Source organism: Pteropus medius, unplaced genomic scaffold, assembly GCF_902729225.1.
Source record: "Pteropus medius unplaced genomic scaffold, Ma_sr-lr_union100, whole genome shotgun sequence".
NCBI classification, from domain to species: domain Eukaryota; kingdom Metazoa; phylum Chordata; class Mammalia; order Chiroptera; family Pteropodidae; genus Pteropus; species Pteropus medius.
Genome location: NW_024351729.1, coordinates 23614154 through 23632976, shown reverse-complemented (window position 1 = coordinate 23632976; position 18823 = coordinate 23614154). Strand labels below are relative to the sequence as shown.

The 18823-nt window shown below is 40.9% G+C and overlaps 1 long non-coding RNA gene across 1 annotated transcript in view; it reads right to left on the bottom strand.

Moving 5' to 3' along the window:
* Window positions 1–18823, bottom strand: part of LOC120587700 (uncharacterized) — a 32878-nt gene that overhangs the window by 3077 nt on the left and 10978 nt on the right. The window contains exons 4-7 of the long non-coding RNA XR_005649063.1: window positions 16706–16847; window positions 14747–14861; window positions 11086–11205; window positions 9795–9871 (exon numbers count right to left, since the gene is read on the bottom strand). This is a non-coding gene — a long non-coding RNA (uncharacterized LOC120587700). The remainder of the gene's footprint in view (window positions 1–9794; window positions 9872–11085; window positions 11206–14746; window positions 14862–16705; window positions 16848–18823) is intronic.

Below are 18823 nucleotides of genomic sequence, written 5' to 3'. Positions count from 1 at the left end.
TTATTTTCAAAGTTCCATTTGGACATCCTAAACACTCCTCTGGTTACTTGCAATAACCTTAAGTAACTGGCGCGCCATTTCCAAATTTTCCAGTGCTGTCTTAACACCTCTGAGCAATCGCCTAGCAGGCCTGCCCCCTAATTGGGTTCTCCCGAGTGATATTCTCTTTTGAGGTAATGCCAGGAAGCAAACTGGCAAACCAGGCACCCCGCCCCCTCGCTTTAATCCATCCCTCCTCTTTCCCACTTGGAAATGCATCTCTTTTCGGGATGAAGAACCTTTCATATCTCTTCACGACTGACTCTTCAACACAGCCAAGTGTGGAATCGCGTGCCATGTTTCTAATCACTCACGCTGGGAAAGAAGGAATGATGAGGCAGAAAGAAGGAAAATCTGCACAACTGGGCGAGAAATATTTCCAACAGAAGTGTGTATTAAATTAACGTACAAGCTCATGAGAACGCTGGAGCAATTCAATATCGAACTGAGAAAATGACAAGAAAGTGCTTTTCTGATGAGGCAACCTGCCTCTGGGAGCTGTGTTCAGTGGGTCTGTTGTTTTTTTCTATTTCTACTCTTCAGCCTTCCTGATGGACATTTTCTTTCTCAGAGAGCATGTATGCATACACGTGTGTATTTACGTGTGTTCGTGCATGCATGTGCACGTGTGTATTTGAATTGCAGTGGCAAAACTGAACCTCAACTAGGATATTTCAATATTCCATTTTCCTGCACTGTGAAAACCATGAATTCTTATGCCACAGTTTCTATTTCAAGGCTAAATAATGTTGAGAGGATGAAAAAACTACATATTTTTTCAGGTATTTTCATCTGAGCAGAAGTTCTGAAATCCTGATTGTAAAGAAAAGCATTTTTATGACAGAATACAAAGACCCAGGAGTTAGAAACAGCTTTAATTTAGAAAATTCACAATGTCTAGACCGCTTCTGTAATTTAAAATAATTTGAGTCATTCTATGCAGTTCTTCAGTATTGCAAAACTAAATGGGACTGAAAATATACATATAATTAATACAATCTAATTCTTTACCCTTCCTCTCCCTCAAAAAATAAATTACCTGACCTTCAAAACATGTCTGTGTCTGACTCGGTTAAGGGTCGCTTTTGTGTTTTCTTTTAGTAGGAGGCTGATGGTTTAGTCCAAGCCGTCACTCAAAATCTCCAGGTTAAAAGGTCTTCATTTATTTATCTTGGGTGCTCATATTAACCAGTTAAATGGTTGAATAGCAGTCAATGACTGAGAAAAACAGACATTTGAGAAGTAAAACATTTGGTACTTGAAAAATTACAGAAGTTCTTTGGTGGAGTTTATTATTCACTAATTATTGACTAAGCATAAGAAGTGTATATTTTCCTAGTTTGGAAAATAATAAATCATGTGAAGCTCTATGCATCACTCTAAATAGTTGGTAGAAACTGCTCTGCAGACCTATTGAAAACCAAGACTTTAAGGAGCTTTTATTTTCCAATTGCTGACATTCAAGAGGTATGAAACTGTGACACATCACCCGCCCTTTCCTGCAAACACACATAAGGTAACAGTAAAGCCAAAAGGTAGAATTGACCTGGATGGTGTAAGTCATGGTGGTTCTCATGGTTAAGGGAAGGGCTTTCTACACCTTCATGAGGCCAGAATCCACCCTTTAAAAGCAAATTCACCAGCTGCCTTCCCAGCACGGGTCGCTTTCCCGTTTCCTCCCATCTGTCAGTAACACCACTAGGGTCTCGAGCAAGAAATCAGTCATCATCAGCCCCTCACTGGCCTTCAGGCTCTAAATGTGATCTGTGACCAAGCCCTGTCATCTCCACTGAGAGCCTCTCAATTCACCCCTTTCTTCCCCAGAGAAAAGTTTTTTAAGTCTCAACAAGTACAAGGTAATGCTGTTGTTTGAATATCGTGCCCAGCACCACCACCCCAGCCCCACCCTTCACTACCTCCCGGCTCACTTCTGTTCTGCCCCGCCCTGCCCCCCTCCCCACCCCAGGACACAGGCCATTTCAAGGAGATTTGCTCTGGGGCGATAGGAGGGGGCAGGGCCCCACCCACACCTTGATCTTACACTTCTGGCCTCCAGAACTGTAAGGGAAGAAATGTCTGTTGTTTTAAGCCACCCAGCCTGTGGTACTTTGCTACAGCAGCTGCAAGAAATGGCTATAAGGGCAGAGGAAATTTTCCAGATAATTAAAAGCTTACCTAAAAGTAAGGAACTGAGACCACAATTAATTTGAAAACCTAAATCATCTCCGTATTTTACCGTGGTTCTCTCCTTAACCTGGGATGTGTACAGAAATATGTAATAGCCTCCATGCAATTAATTAATGATAATGATGATTATTATTTTTATAACTTTATCCACCATTTATTAGGTGCCAAGCTCTGGTTACTTCCGTAAGTTATGCCATTCTGTTTCCTATCGGGTAGATATCAATATCAACCCCATGTTTTGAAGAACTTAGTCCACAGCAAAGGTCACCTGAAAATAAATTCAGTTTATTCCTCTAAACATTTATATAGCCCTTTCCACTGGAAGGATCTAACCTACACAAATTCTCCTTTTCTGTCCATTTATTTCTCACACCATTACAAGTGGGGGCTCCAGTAGGTCTATTGACCTGCATTTTCCTGTTGGAGCTTCTGTTCTTGCCTTTGGTCCCCATTGAGGAATCACAGGCCTCTCCTCCAAAGACAGCCCAGCCCCACCCAGGACCACATGCTATTTGGGGTCTTCGTTCCTAAGAGTCCCAGGGCTCAGCACCAGGCAATCGCCTTCCTTTCTCAGACTCCATTCCGAAAACGCCATCACAGGAGACATCTGAGGAAGAAAGCCCACATCATCCTTGTTTGCTCCCTGGCCACTTCTGCAAATGGCATTGCTGTGACAGGAAATTTCAAACAGATGCCCCTCGACCCTCAGTGCCCCCAAGGTGACTGATCATAAGGTCAGCACGTGGCCTCCTCATTTGGGCAGAGCCAGAGCCCAAGCTTTTTAATTGATGGTGTCATCTGTTACAGCTGCAAACAATTAGGGACAAATTTTTTTTTTTTTTTTTTTACAAATTCTTTTCAAAGAAAGCTTTTCTTTTGCTGTTGCTGTTGTTGCTCTTCTCGTGCCTGGAACCATGCAGGGGGTAAATGCAAATTTATTAAAAGTGTCGGGTAAGCAAACAAAGTATGTTTTATGATTAAATGACAATAGGAGATTGCATTTATATCTAAGAAGAGGAAGACATCAGGGAACTTCCAGGAGGAAGCTGAGGTAGGAATCTATGGTAACCACAAACATGATCTTTAATGCCAGACTTCAAACCAAGTTTCTCCCCCACTTTTCCCTCTGAATTTTTACTAAAAGAACTACCAGGCAGATAGCACCACTTCAGTTTCTCCTTGGATGAGGGAGACACCTTGGTGGGGAACAAGGCAAACCTGTAATGAACTTGGCCTGGTTTATAACAAACATACCAGAACTGGTACAACTACACAAGTCTGCTGCCTTCCAAGAATTTATGTTGAGAGATCAAACACATATTCCAGCAATGCCAGAACTTTATTCAGAATATCTTGGCAATTGTTTCTGGAGAATGCCTTTAGAGCCAGCTTCTGAATCGAGCACATGAAAAGCAGTGACGGTGCTTCACACTGGACCACAGTTTGGGCAACAAAAATAGCATTGCCACTTTGGTCATTCATTGTACTCACTAGACTAGTGATTCTCAACCAGGTGAAATGTTGTCTTGGTCACCAAAAATGTAGTCAATGTTTGGAGACATATTTGATTGTCACACCTGGAGGGGAGGGTTCTACTGGCATCTGTGGGTAGAGGCCAAGGATGCTGCTAAACACCCTACTATGCACATGACAGTTCCCTACAACAAATTATGTAGCGCAAAATGTCAGTAGTGTAATGACTGAGAAACCCTACAGCTAATCAAGCTCCAAGTGATTCCTGGAGACCACACCCTTTCTTGGAAGGTTCAGGAGTTTTTAGGAAGAATATCCTCAGCCTTTCGATAGTACTTTTTAATAGTTAACAGCATTCTGAACAAACACAACATCATTAGAAAAAGATTTGGTTTCACCAAAAGAGAATTTTGAAGAGAAACCACCCACTTCATTTCTCTGTTCACTCCCTTGGTTACCAAAAAAGTCTCAGATACACAGAGATGTCCTCCCAAGATGTTTCAATTACATCGTCTGCCAGACTGGAGGTTCTCACCTTCCTTTCTTTTCGAAGTTGCTAAACCTTTTCTCAAAATGAAACTGTAGTTATATGGAATGTAATATTTTAAAAACTCGTAGTGGTACTCTGCTTGCAGAAAGGGTAGAAAGGAGACCTGGAACCTTCCTTAACCATTACCATCTCTTCCTACCCTATCCTTCACCTGGGACTCTACAAGCATTACCTTGAAAAGCACTGTCCAACAGCTGAGCTGTGAAAAGAGCAGAACTACGTGGACTAGGAGACCTCACATGCTCCTATGCCGATCCGCTTCATGACAACACATTCCGACGCTCTGCCTCCAGCAAAGTCTCTCGGAAATGTTTCCATCATGTCAATTTATCTACTAGGTTCTGAGGAACAACAGCATTGACTGTCTTTCCTTGATGACTTCTAACTAATCAGAAAACCATTTACATGAATAATCCATAGGTGTAATTTATAATAATTTATAAGCAGTGGTAATAACCACAAAGCAGATTTTATTTTTTTAAAAATCTATCATTTCAGCATGCCTCAGGCACTTCTTTGCCCTCCTGACACCCACCTTTAGAATGCTGAAAATAATGCCATGCTTATAAAGCAAAAATTAGAAACTTTTATTCTAATTTGCCATTTGGAATCTAGAAAATGTGATGGCTTAAGGCCAAGAGTGCATTCTACAGTCCTAATTGTATGTGATGTTCGTCTTTCTTCCAAATAGTCGAAAGCTGCATCAGCTGAAATGATGTATCTAAAATTGTAAAAAAAAGTGTTCGGATTTAAATTCCAAAACATCAATAAAAAAATGTACAGAGAAGATAATTCCAAAATACACTAGAGGCCATTTGAACTGAGTACCAGCCACCTGGGAAGTTCTCAAAAATGCTATTTTCCACTGGAGACAAAATGCCCTACTCCCACCCGAGGCAGCCAGCCTCCAAGATGGCTCCCAGTAACCCCCATGCCCTTGCGTAGTCCCCTCCCATTTTGCACCTGGGCTGGGTCTGTATGACCAATAGCATATGGCAGAAGTGATGGTGTGTCACTTCTGAGGAAGCTAGCTGTCATGTTGTGAGCAGCCCTTTAGAGAGGTTCACATGAGAGTGGTCTTCAGCCAACAGCCAGCGAGGAAATGACGACCTCAGTTCAGGAGTCTGCAAAGAACTGAGGCCTGCGAACGACAGTGAGCTCGAAAAAGATCCTTTAGCTGAGACTACAACCTCTTCCAATAGCTTGAGAGCTCATGAGACACCCTGAGCCAAAACCATACAACAGAGGCACTCCTGGATTCATAACCCTCAAAAACTGTGTGAGATAACACATGTTTGTTATATCGAGCTGCTGCTTAGTTTTGGTTTAATATGCTATGCAGCAATAATTGCCCTAACCAGATCCAAGAGGAACCAATCATAAAGAATGGGGTTCATAAGACATCTAAAGGTGAGGTCAAAAGAATGAAAAAGATTGGAGACCTCCAACTCTGAGCATAAATCAGAAGGTAAAAGTCTAGCTGAGATTCCAGTTAGGATGACAGGAAGAGATGGAGAGGGTGATGGGAGGGAGCTACTGTGAGACCTCTGCAAGCTTCTAGAACCATTCGGCTTTTTATTTTTCTCTTCAATTTCCATGAAGTGATCAATACATAAAATGAAAAGGACCTGTGGACTCTTCACTGAGACAACAAAAACACTGAACTTGAAAAAAGAGATTTCTACTATGTAGCTAAGTTTTGAGCAGTGGAAGAACCCCAAGGCAAGGAAGCAGGCTGAGGCTCTGGGACCTCATGCATGAAAAGAAAAAGTGGGGGACGGGGGAGGCATGCAGCAGCAATGTGAGCCTGAAATGGGGGCTGAGAGCTTAACTCACTGAATCACTCATTAAACATGCATTAAGTGGGCATGTACTGTATTCTAGATAGTGTGCTTGGGATAGGTAATAACTGCAAAATAGCATGATAAATAGTCATTTAGAAGTATACATTTAATGCCATGGGAACTTAGTGAAGAGACATTTAAATCCCAATAGGGGAGGGAGATCAGAAAAGGCTTTCCCGAGTAATTGGGATTTGATGTGAGTTTTGAGGAACTAGTTAACTAGAAGAACAGTAGAAGAAAAGCATCTATGATAAATGTAACAAGTAAAAAGGCACAGAAATGTTAAACATTGTGGCAGATAATATCCTATACTTGGAGGGAAGAATATATCCAAAAAGGTTGGAGAAGATGAGGATGAAGAGGTAACTGGGGCAAAACCATGAAGGAATTTATGGATGAAAGTATTAAGTTTGAACCTGGAAAATGAAATCTATGGTTAGCCATTGAAAAATTCTAAGCATGCATGCTTTCGTTCATTCAACGCCATCACTGGAGCATCTATCCTGGGCAAGGTATTGTGCTGGGAAAGAGCTAGGTCTACATCACCGGACAAGACAAATGTGGTCCTGCCCTTGCTCCACTTATGGTTCAGAAGGAAAAAGGTACACTCGTGAATTATTAGATCCCTTTAGCAGTTATGTGGGGAACAGGTAGGCATGGCAGGGGGAAGGCAGATGAAGAGTTTCCCCCAATGCGTTCCCAAAGACGTCCTGGTATTCCATCACGCCCACCCCCACCATTGGCCTCACCCTGCCTTCATATTTGCCAAACATACATTTAAAACTCCCATTTCTAGGATCATTTATGGATGAAAGTATTAAGTTTTAACCTGGAAAATGAAATCTATGGTTAGCCATTGTGTATGCCCCAAGCAAGGACTTTCTAAACCTACTCTTTTATATTCCTTTTCTCTTTTCTCTGTGTCGAGAAAGACTTGCTAAGTGTCAGAACTGAGCGAGACCCACAAGATCATCTACTCCGATCCATGCATGGAAACTGAGGCCCAGAGAGGAGAAGGAACCCCTCCATGCTCTCAAGCCTGACTGCAGCAAACCGGCTGGACTTCGTGTCTCCCGGGTTCCATGCCAGTGCTTTCCCCACAGCATCTCACCAAATATCATCATCCTCCAACGGTTATGCTTCAGCGGCATGCAAAAAAACAAACAAAAAAAGCCCAGAGTGTGGCAGAGATTTTAGCCTCACTGAAATGGTGATGGCTTCATTCGGCAGCTGCCCACGTCCCTGCTAAGGCTAGTTTCCTCTACTCAATTAGACGGGGCACCGGTGGGAGATCAAGCTGAGAAATTCTCTGGGGTTCCATCTGTTAACTGAAGCCAGTGTCAGATTTTCCACAGTATGACAAATGATCAAAGATTCCTTCTCCTTTTCTTTATCACCCTCTTATTTCAAGGCAACATTAGGCCAAATTACAAGTAAGAAATAGTACAATCTATTTTAAAATGGAAATAAAACAGTCAAAAGAGACCGGATAGGCCTAGTCACTTAGAGAGTTTCAGTTTCAATGCCAAGTAGCATCCACTTTTCAAGAAGGAGTTGTATCTCATTTTGAACAATTCTGTCAATTTTGTGTGAGCTCCACGTTGGCCTAGCCCCTCCCAGCCATGTTTCAATCACCTGCTGTTTAAGATACGTGCAGGGTCTGAGGTCCTTCGGGCACTAGATGCATCAGCGACTGGCAAATTAACAGCCTGTGTCTATATTGACATTCATGTTCTCAACTTAATGGTTAATTTATTTAATGAACAGCTTCTGTCCTCATTAAGCGGGTAGGGTGTCAAACGTGAATTGGACTGGGCAATAGGATAAAAAGGTGGTGGGGTTTTTCCTTCAATCCCAGGGTTAGTTTTCTGCATTTCATTCATCTCATAAACACTTGTTTTTGAGGACCTACTATCTGAATGCCTGGGCCCAGGATGGGTCTGGGGCCTCCAACCAAAAGGCTCTCCTTCTACCCAAAAAGAAGTCAAGTTTAGTGGGTAAGCCATATAAGCCAGTTCATAGCTATCCAACAATGAAATCAGTGCCTGAAATTCTCTGAGTGAAATGAAGATGATTGAAACATGCGGTAGCCATTAGACTGAGGAGCAAAATGTCAACCCAAGCTCAAGTCTATGAATTTGCTGATCATTGACAGACATTGGCCACAAATAATGGAGGCAAAAACAAGCAAACAAACAAAAACGTCTATCCAACAAGGACAGAGCCCATCCCAAACAACGGGGACGAGAAAAGTCTATTTAACACACGTACTAACACCAACTATCTCCAGGTAAGATATTCCAATCACTAAAATGAGGACAAAATCTCTTTTGCCTCCTTCTTTGCTTTGACAGAACATTCTCAGCTTCCTACACCACTGGCTGCTTTCTGCCGTCTGCCACAGCTCTGCAGATGCATCTATCTCCCCTACTCCATGAGAAGTTCATGAGAACTCTGAGTCTTTGATGCCTAAACCACTGCCTAGCTATGCTGATTTCTCAATTAACATTAGCTGAATTGAAGTAAAATTCTAAAATGCGGGATGTGTTTCTTGGAGCCAAATATCGTCTGTGTTTAGATCCTGGCTGGCACTTACTAGCTGTGCAACCTTGGGACAAGTTCCTAATCTACTCTGTGCACCAGTTTCCTCATCTGTAAAATGAGGATAAAAATTATACTTCCTAGCATTGCTGTGAGATTGATATCTGGAAAAGAATTAGAAAAAAAAAAAAAAAACCTGAGAATGAGGAAAGTCTGCCTAATTTGTCCTGCCCAGGGGCAAAAATGTCCCAGGAAAACTGCTTCCTACTGTAAGTGGATTTTCTGTCTCCAGGAAGGGGCCCATTTGGGGGTCTGAGTCACACTGTAGCTGAATCTCAATCCCACGCTTTAAAAGTTTTGCCCTTAACTTTTTTGTGTTAAAGAGAAAATCTAACAAAGACTAAGCACGTGTTATGGAGCTCAGTGATTCATACCTTTAAATAATGAGAATCAAAGAAAAACTGACAGACTCGATAATATTTTGAGTCTCTCATAGACTACGCTCTACTCTTTAAAATAGGTATTGCATGGAGGAGACTGTGAACCCTGTAGAAGTAGAAACCATGTCTTTTTTGCCTTTGACGGCACATCACCTAATCCAGTATCAGACGCGTTATTATGTTCTGATAAATAAATGTTTGTCTATTCTCACTATTCTTACTATGCTCTCAATAAATGTTTCATGAATGAATAGCTCATTTTATTTTTGGTCACATCACTATTATATATTTCCTTCACATAAACAAAGCCCTTAATTATATTCATGCATATATACACATATGCATGTGTGATTCCTTTTCATGTCATGAAATCTGCATAGAAGAATTTTAAAAGGCTCAAAAGGGACCATAATGGAGGTTGTGGGCAGAGCTATAAGCCCAAATCCACCTATAACCAGACGTAGCTTTCCAGGGACATTTTTGTCCCTGAGTAGGACGAAGAGCTGCACGTTTTATTTTCTAATCTCCTGCAAGGACTTCGGAATCCAAACTTATGAATTGTGCACCGAACATTTATAACTCTTTCTAGTCCAACTGACACTGATAAATCCAAATAAAATGCATCAGAGAGCAAATGTCCCTAATCTCATCTACTATGACATAACAGCCGCAGGACAGAGATCAAGAAACATCACTACACTCAACTAATCCTTCACTTACCGCAAAGACACTCCTGGCTTTTTCCCATCTTTGCACGGAGACATAGAAAATTCCCTTCTCATTCTGTTCTGTAGCCCCTGTTGATGGGCAAGAGGAAATCACATGAGATAATTTATCTTTACATAAGTAAGAAAAACGAATTCAAATCTTGTTCACTTCAGTTCAATTTTGTCTTCCTTCTGGGTGTTATCCTGGAACCAGGCTTAAAAACTATTGTATGCAAATTAGGTCAAGTATGTTCCCAGGCTGTGTTAACTTGGAAGGGGAAAATTCGGAAAGAATTCTAAATACCATAGGTAATCTAATCCATCACGAGCACAAGATTTTAATAGGCTTTAAGGGCTACCACTTATCATTTCTTTCCTCTTCCTAAATATTTAGGAATAAGAGGAATTTTAGCAAGAAACTAAAGAGAAAATTTGTATTTTAGGTCATTTTAGTTGACCAGAAAGGTGATATTCTTGTCTGTATGAAGAAAAGAGAACTTCCTTACTTGAAAAGACAATTAAGAGGAAGGCATATTAATAAGAGTGGTCCTGTGAGAAATAGAAAATGGGAAATAAAGTCTTTTTCGGGTTTAATATTAAGACCATGTTTTTAGCTTGGGTATGCTGAAGAACATATGAAAAATGTATATGAGATTTCTGTTTGTATATTCTATATGAAGTTAATTTTCTTCAGTTTGTATTGCTTTTTTATGAAGTAAACAGATCATATTTTTGTCCAATGTTTTAGCTCAGGAACTTATACTGATGTCATCGGTCAAACTCCTATTACACTAGGCTACACAGAATGTATATAAATAACTCTACTGCCACCTGATGCCATCACATGGAAATTGCAGGGGCAGCTATTTCAACCCAAAATTCCCTGAAGTGTAAGACTTTAAATTTGCATAACAAAGACGGCTTTGTATTTTCATAGAGAATATAGCTTTGACACTGATGCAAAAGAGGAAATGTAACGACTTTGAAAAAACTAAATAAAAGCATAAAGAGGACAAAATTTTGCAATCTTGATAAAATCACCAATAAAAAATTTCTACACAAGTTCACTTCACTGTTATACTGTTACAGTGTAAAATGTGCTGTTTTTCCTCCTTTGGCAGAAATATTTCCAGAGATTTGAATAATCTTAAATAGTGGTTTAGACCAGCAATCCCTAACCTTTTTGGCACCAGAGACCGGTGCTCTTAAGAGAATCTAATGCCTGATGATCTAAGGTGGAGCTGAGGCAGTGAGGCCAGCGCTGGGGAGTGGCTGCAAATACAGATGAAGTTTTGGTCGCTCACCTGATGCTCACTTCCTGCTGTGCAGCCCAGTTCCTCACAGGCCACAGACAGGTACCAGTCTTCAGCCCACGGGTTGGGGACCCCTGGTTGACAATTGTATTGGTCAGGTCACTGGTATACCTGATGTAAGAAAAAGATCCAAAATAATAAAGACTGACACAAGACAGAATTTCTTCCCCATGAAATGAACCAGAGTATAGATATTTGATAATATTAATTATTTTTAATTTTCTTAAGTGCGAGAACAGTATGGTGGGGTTTTTTTAAGTCCTTAAATTTTTTAGAGGAATGATGGGAATGGGGTGATCAGGAGGGAGATAGCCGAGGGCTGGGATAGTTGCTTCGCAATTCCCAGGGATATCTTGTTGATCAGTCTCATGGTCCAAGAGAATACCCCTGCCATCACCATCATACCACATGGTGATATGGTACAGAGACAAAAAAGAAAAGTAAGGTGTATTCTATTCTTTTCCCTTAAAGGGCTTGATCAAGAAGTTGCACAGATTACCTCACTCATTTCCCCATTGTCTAAGAGTTTAGTCACAGGGTCACATCTAGAGGTTGTCTGGGAAATGTATTCTTTAAGTGGGTGATCATGTATCCGACTAAAATTTCTATTAGTATGTAATTATATTACAAAGATTAAAGGAAAATTAGCAGGCTCCGCAATATTTATATTCTTTCCTTTAATCTACTCTAGATGCTCTTAAAAAATGGATGGCTTTGAAGAAAAACTAGGCAACTGTTCAAAGTAAAGGGAGCTAAGGAGACATGACAACTGAATGCAAAATCTTGAGGAAGGTTTATAGATCAAATAATGGTATTGTGTTAATATTAATCTGCTGATTTTGATAACTGTACTATGGTCTATGGTTATGTAAGGGAATGTTCTTATTTTTAGAAAGCATAAAGAATTTACAGGAAGAGGCATCATGTCTGCAACTTATTCTTAAACAGTCACAAAAGTTTTATAGATATAGTATATGGAGAGAAAGAGAAAGAGAGAGAGAGAGAGCACACAAAGGAGATAAAACAAAAGTAGTAAAATATTAATATTTGAGAAATCTAAATAAAAGGTATCTGGATAGACTTTATCCTATTCTTACAACTTTGTGACGCCTGAAATTGTGTCAAAATAAAAATTTAAAAACAGTCCTACCTTAGTTCTGACTCAAATTCACTCATTCGATTTTTTTTAAATGTGGTTCATTTATAGTTTAGCCATTATATAACACCTTGGTTGAAGTACCATTTCAGAAAATTTAGTACTTTCTATATTTGCTTTAAGATTTTTTCCCTTACAAATTAAAATAAGCTCAGCTATAATGGAGAAATTCTTTGCGGCATTACAAAAGGTAAAAGGAAGCCGCATTCATGCATAGCTATACGATTCTATACTATGTAGGCAGGATCCAGAGCAAGCAGCAAGGAGGCTTCCTCGCCCAGGCCCAGATGAAGAGACTCTGTCCCAGCCAGAGTTGGGAGAAAACCTAAATCCTTGCCCATTCATTCAGGCTTACATCACCAAGACGCTAATAATCTGAGAGCTTCCATTTTGGAAATGCCGAGGAACCACAGGTCCTCCCAGTTCTTAAATCAAACTCAGCATCACCCAAGGCCTCTTGCCTTATCCCTGCAGAGCAGACAAAGCCGTTTCAGTGCCCAGATGTCCCTGAGCAATATCTGGCGTTAATGTTACAGAAAGCCAATCTCTCCACACAGACGCTCCCCAGCAGTAATCGCCGTAAGACATGGTGCTCCACAACCTCCTGGAGAAATGTCCCTCGTGTCGGCTCTATCATGCATGAGCAGTCTAATCTGCTGACTCTTTCCCTCTCCCTACCGGTGACAACCACCTTTAGCGCTGGGGTAGAGGGCTGCATGCAGACAGAAACACATCCAACTCTGGAGTCCCAACTGTCAGCAACGACTACTGGTCCTTGTCCGGGATCAGTTCTCTCTCCTTTTCATTTTAAGCACAGAGCAGCCACATGGATGCCTAGATTGTCACATCCGCCTCCAAGCCCCCACCCTCACCCTAGTGACTGTAACAGCTCTTATTAGCACTTCCCAAAGGGGCACATCAAAGGCAGAGCCAGGAGTGAGTGGAGACCCTGCCGCCTGTGAGCCACCATCCAGCTGTGTTATGTTGAGCTGACTTGAAAGCAGGGGAGCAACAGCCCCCACCACCACCACCGCCAGCAGCCCATTAGGCTTTGGCAGTGAGGAGCACCTCCTCTGCTGAAATCACTCATAAACGGGACCCTGGGGGAGGAGGCCTCTCCCCCTTATGCCTCGCTGTCCTCGAAGGGGAAAGTAAACTTATTAAATGTTTTTAATATTTGCAGCTAATAATGCCCTGGATTTGCCAGATAACATTCACACCTTCTCCTCCCTTTGGATTTGAAAAACACATATTTCCAAACACATGTTCCCACAATTTGGGATTTTACTAACAGAGATGTTCGGATTCTTTAAATGTTGTTTTATTGGGTTGTTTGCTTGGTAGGTTGGTTTTTAATTGGGAAATGCTTCACGGGGATGAAAAAAAGAGTATTTCCTCTTCAGTTGTCTTCTAAAAGAGCTGAGCAGCTCGACAGGTTCAAACAATATGCAGCGTCATCACAGACTTGTAATCCATAAAGTGGTAAATCACCTCGAGATAACAAAGGAAATCTTGCATGTTCTAACTCTGAAAGTAGATGATTCCTACTTAATTTCAATTCTATTGCTCTGCTTTAATTGAATTCACAATTCCTGTAATGGCTTATAACAGCTGCAGCAGAAGCAATGACATAGATTCCCCCTGACCTTCCTCCAGCCAGGCACTCAGAAGCCAGCACTTCAAGGCGGGCCCCCGTTTTAATGAAACAGACTATTTCAAGCTTCTCTGATCGTCAGCTACAACACATCGGAGGCTGTAGCTACTTCCTCACCACTAAACTTACATCTGGACCTGTCGATGGCCCTTTTCCCTGCGTGACCGCTGATCTGATGAGAAAAAAAAAAAATTGCCTTGGCGAAAGGCATGTGTTCCATTTCCTGACCTTGGCAGCCCTAAGCTCTGAAGGACTCTCTCCCAGTCGCCACTGAGCAAATCTCTTCCCTTCACTGTAAATGTGTTGAAAAGGAAAAGGAAAGTTGCAGAAACACTTGCAAGTAAACAGCCTCTGAAATCAATGAAGACAGAGAATTACTCTTGTTCCTAATCCCTTTTTCCTCTCTCACAAAACTGCCAATAACCCTGGCCTGATTCTAACGCCTATCGAGACTGATTCTCCTTCGGAAGGGGCATCTCACCATACATCCCCAGAACCCAGCAGTGAAGCGGGACTTGGAAATGCCACCCCCGCGCTCTTCAAAACACTTCTCTTTTGAGACTGGCATCTTCTAAATCTCGTGGAGAACCACTCGGTGGTGAGGCTGTGGCTTGCACAGCCTTCAGCTAAGTGGTTTTCACAGCTGCACAGAAAACTGATATAGTGAGTGTGGAATGGCCAGTGTGCACAGAGTCAGCCCTCTGTGGCTGACTCTGCACTTGGACCCATAGTTTGCATCTTGAGCATGGAACACAGCAGCACGCCTAGCAAGCTATGATGTCATTGGAGGGGCCGAGTAATCAACCCTTTCTGGGATTGTTTAATACTTACTTGACACTTACCCGTGTAGCCTGGTGATTAATCCCAAGGACTCTGGTTTGAATCCCAACTCTGCCACTTAGCAGCCATGTGACCTTGAGCAAGATACTTCACTTCTTTGCACATTAATTTTCTCATCTGTAAAAGAAAAACTACTTCACAGAGTTGGGAGAATTCAGTAAGTTATTACCCATAGAGTATTTAGAACAATGCTTGGCACGGTAAATTCTCAGTCAATGCTAGCTTTGTAACATTTAACATTATAAGCTAATCTTAATGACTATTAGCTATTTTGTTTTGTTTTGTTTTTTTTAAATTTTGGCCATGTCTACCAGGACCCCGAAATGAAGGTTCACTCATTTTGGCTACTGGGCCATCTCGAATGGAGCAAGGACAAAGGTCAGTAAAAAGCTGGGAAAAGGGGTGATTCTAAATGCCAAGTCTGAGTCTCTGATACCAGGTACTTTTTACCCCCCATGAGCCCTAAGGTTGGTGGCACAACACCCATCCCCACCTTTGGGTCCTCTGTTTTTACCACTGTCTCCTACGTCACTTTCTCAATTCTTATTCTTCTAAATTCTTGCTGGTTTTGTACTCTTCTGTAATGCCTACAAGCCATAGGGCTTCGGGCTTCATCAGTGGCACCGCTTAGCACTGAACAGTGCACGAAATGGTTTTTATAGAGGCATACTGTTCACAACTCAAGTATTAGTCTGCTTCTCACTGCCACAGAGATCGTGTAGGGTCAGTGTGAAATATGCCAAAAGGAAATTCTTCAGATGTGATGGACTGATATCTTGAAAAAATATTTACAAGATAAATTTAAAGTTGCTTTTGAGTTTTCAAAATAAATCCCTATTATCCCATCCCATATTTTCCTACATCATGAAGCAATGCAAGAGCAGTAAACCAGAACCGAAAAGACTGGTTTCCAGTAACATTTCTAACACTTACTAATCATGTGACCTTGGACAAGTGAATTTCAGGATTCTCATCTAGCTAAAACACAGAGAAAAATGCCTAAGTCTATTTTATTGGGTGTTATAGGGTCCAGTGAGACAATATGTATGAAAACGTTTTGAAAATTATAAAATGTTTTACCAATATAAAATGATATATTATTTATGATGCATCTTATAACAAGTCTTGGAAAGCACTGAGCAGAGAAAGCATCTAACTAGGAGTCAAAGGTAGGAATTCTAGCTCCAAATCTGCTACAAATCGACCCTATAAATTTGGACAAGTAACTTCCCCTCTGTGGTTATCAGCTTTCTCCTCTATAAAATAAGAGAGTTGAACTAAATGAGCTCTAGATTCTCTCCCAGTTCAAGAGTCTATGAGTCCAAGCCAAACAAAAAGAAAACTAATCAAAGTAAAACAGATATGCTTTTAAAAAGACTAAGTTTAATAGTAATAAAGAAAATGAAAGAGTCAGTGTGGCTATTGGGGCTGACCAAGGCAGACATGGTTTATTGCTCACAATCTGCCTTCCCCTAATTCAGACACGCCCTCGCAGCCTGCTTTGCCATTAACAACAAATCATTTTTGCAATGCATCGTCTTAATTAGATTTTAAGACAAATCATTTACAAAGATTTCTTATTGCAAATAGACTAATTATAGAATTTTGCCTACAGTTTCATGTCTACATGTGCCTATGTGTAAGCATGCACACACGCACGCACACACACACACAATTCATTGATACTTGGAGATGCCAACTCTAGTGAAGGTGAATAGCCTTGGTTACTTTGATGTGGGGGAGACAATGCCTCTACAAATATGCATTTCCACAGAATTTTAAAGCCTCTTTTGATAGATAAGGAAAGTAAATTACTAAAAAAAGGTCAAATGAATTGCCAAAAGTCAGTGGCTATCTAGCGACCAAGAAGACAGCTCACCTGGTTGGTTATGGCTTTTGTTCTATGTTGAGACATTCTTGACCTTGACTTTAGAATCAATCATAAGTTACTGATATCTTACCCATTTGATGTCCTTCCAAACTGGGGTGTTTTTCTTGAAGTCTTGCTTTTCTTAAAAGATGGCAAGGAGCACTCTGCACAAAGTCTCTACGTGTTCTAGTCCTTCCTGTACCACATTTACTGGCGAGATTGATAGCTGTTAACTTTAACAGATATAAACACGTTCTTTGTCTCCTACGTACCAGTCATTCGTTCACAATTTTATGTTTAAATTTATTTTTAATTGAACTATAGATAGAAATTGAACCTTCAACTTGTTATTTTAATAGTAATTGTAATAATTGGCCCATAACTGTTTTCATCGCTAACATAATTATTAAATAATTAACTGTGTGCTCATTAACATAAGAAGTTGCATTAATTGCATGCCATCTCACAATGAAATTAACCTATTAAGATCAGGCAGAAAATATAGGATATAAGCAGAATCAGAGAATCTCTATGGAGCTGGCTGGTCAAATTTTCAAAAAAAAAAAAAATTAGGCCTCACAAGGTGGGCAAGGTGTTGAGGTAGGGGAGCTGCAGGGTCAAAATAGTAACATTAATTAGAGCAATTAATGTACAAAAAAGGGTTCACGAGGGACTTTAAATAATAAGATGTTAGAGAATACTAACAAAGGAGTTTAGGAATGGTCATAAAATCAAGGCTTTGATCTTCAAAAGTAAGAAAATGAATGGGAGAAAATTCTCTCCCTCGCAGCCATTTAGGTGCCAGGATCTGGTTTGCTGGTAACTTCCTGGTGCTGATATGATGTGCCCCGAGGTTTAATCAGCCATCACTTACCTTCTACGTGTTCACTCTTAACTATTTTCTTTCCCACCTTCACCTTCATCCATTATTAACTTACCTCCCATTCACCCAGCCACAGTCCCCACCTGCCTACAAAACTTCTCTACTCTCTTAGCCCAACGTGTCTCTCGCTTGGGTTTTTGCTCTTCTTTTTCCTGCCACTCAGTGGCCATATTTGCACCAATTTGCATCAATAATAGCACAGACATTAATTTGTTGCTCTGTCCCTTTGGTGAGAAGATTGTACTTGCCACTTACTCCACATTGCCCTTTATTTTCATCCTGAAACTTAGCTGCAATATTTAAGGTTCCTGAGTCCCTTTTACGAAGGTATGTACCTGTGTGTTGTGAAGGATGGTAGACTTGGAGTTAAATATGAGAGGACTCTGAGTCCCCCAATGACCCCTCCTGCTCAAAAGATGTCATTGGCTCGTCGTGGCACACAATAAGTTCCAAACTCTTCAGTCTGTCTTTCAGAACTCTGCGAAACTCACCTCCACCTACACTACCCATCTAGGGTGGTCAATTGTTCTCCTATAAGGTCAGATAGTGGATTAAACTGACATTGTATATTATTTTAATTATTATATTTGCTATACCTAGCCATCTATTTCACTCTTCTCCCAATCTGATGGTTGGTCATCTGAATGGTCTCTTGTTCCTTATGCTTACTTTTAATTTATTTCTTTAAACTGGATAAAACATGGCTACTTTATATTCTGTATCCAGTAATTCCTTCTTCTGAAGTCTTTGTGGGACTGCTTCCGCTATATGTTGTTTGTTCTGACTCTCACTCATGGTGCCTTAGTTCCTCGTGCATCTTGTTATTTGTATATCTATCATTGTATAAGTTCATGTCCACTGGAACCTTACATGTGGGAATCATATGAGTCATATGTAGACTGGTTTATTCCTCCAGAGAGGTGATAGATTTGCTGCTGCCAGGTACCTGAGGTCGATGCCAACTTGAAACTGCTTGAAACTAAATTCTTGGAATCTTCACATCTTGCACATTATGTGAGTCCAGGCCCCAAATCCACATGAGAGCTACATTTATGTTATGAATTTTCAGGAGAGAACTTTGTCCTTACCCTGAACCAAAGACTGAGATATCAAGTTTCTTTGTTGTCTCCCTTTGTGTGCCCTTTTATTTTTTTTAATCTAGGTCACCCTCTCAGTAAGGATGTTGTCCCAGTGCTGGGAGGGATAAAGGGATGGGGAACAATTCACCTCCCTCCTTTGCAGTGGCCTAAGGTTTTGTGTCCTGTTCCCTCAGTGGTCACCAAGAAGATTGCTAAGCAATCTTCAGCACACTCTTAGCTCTCTGGG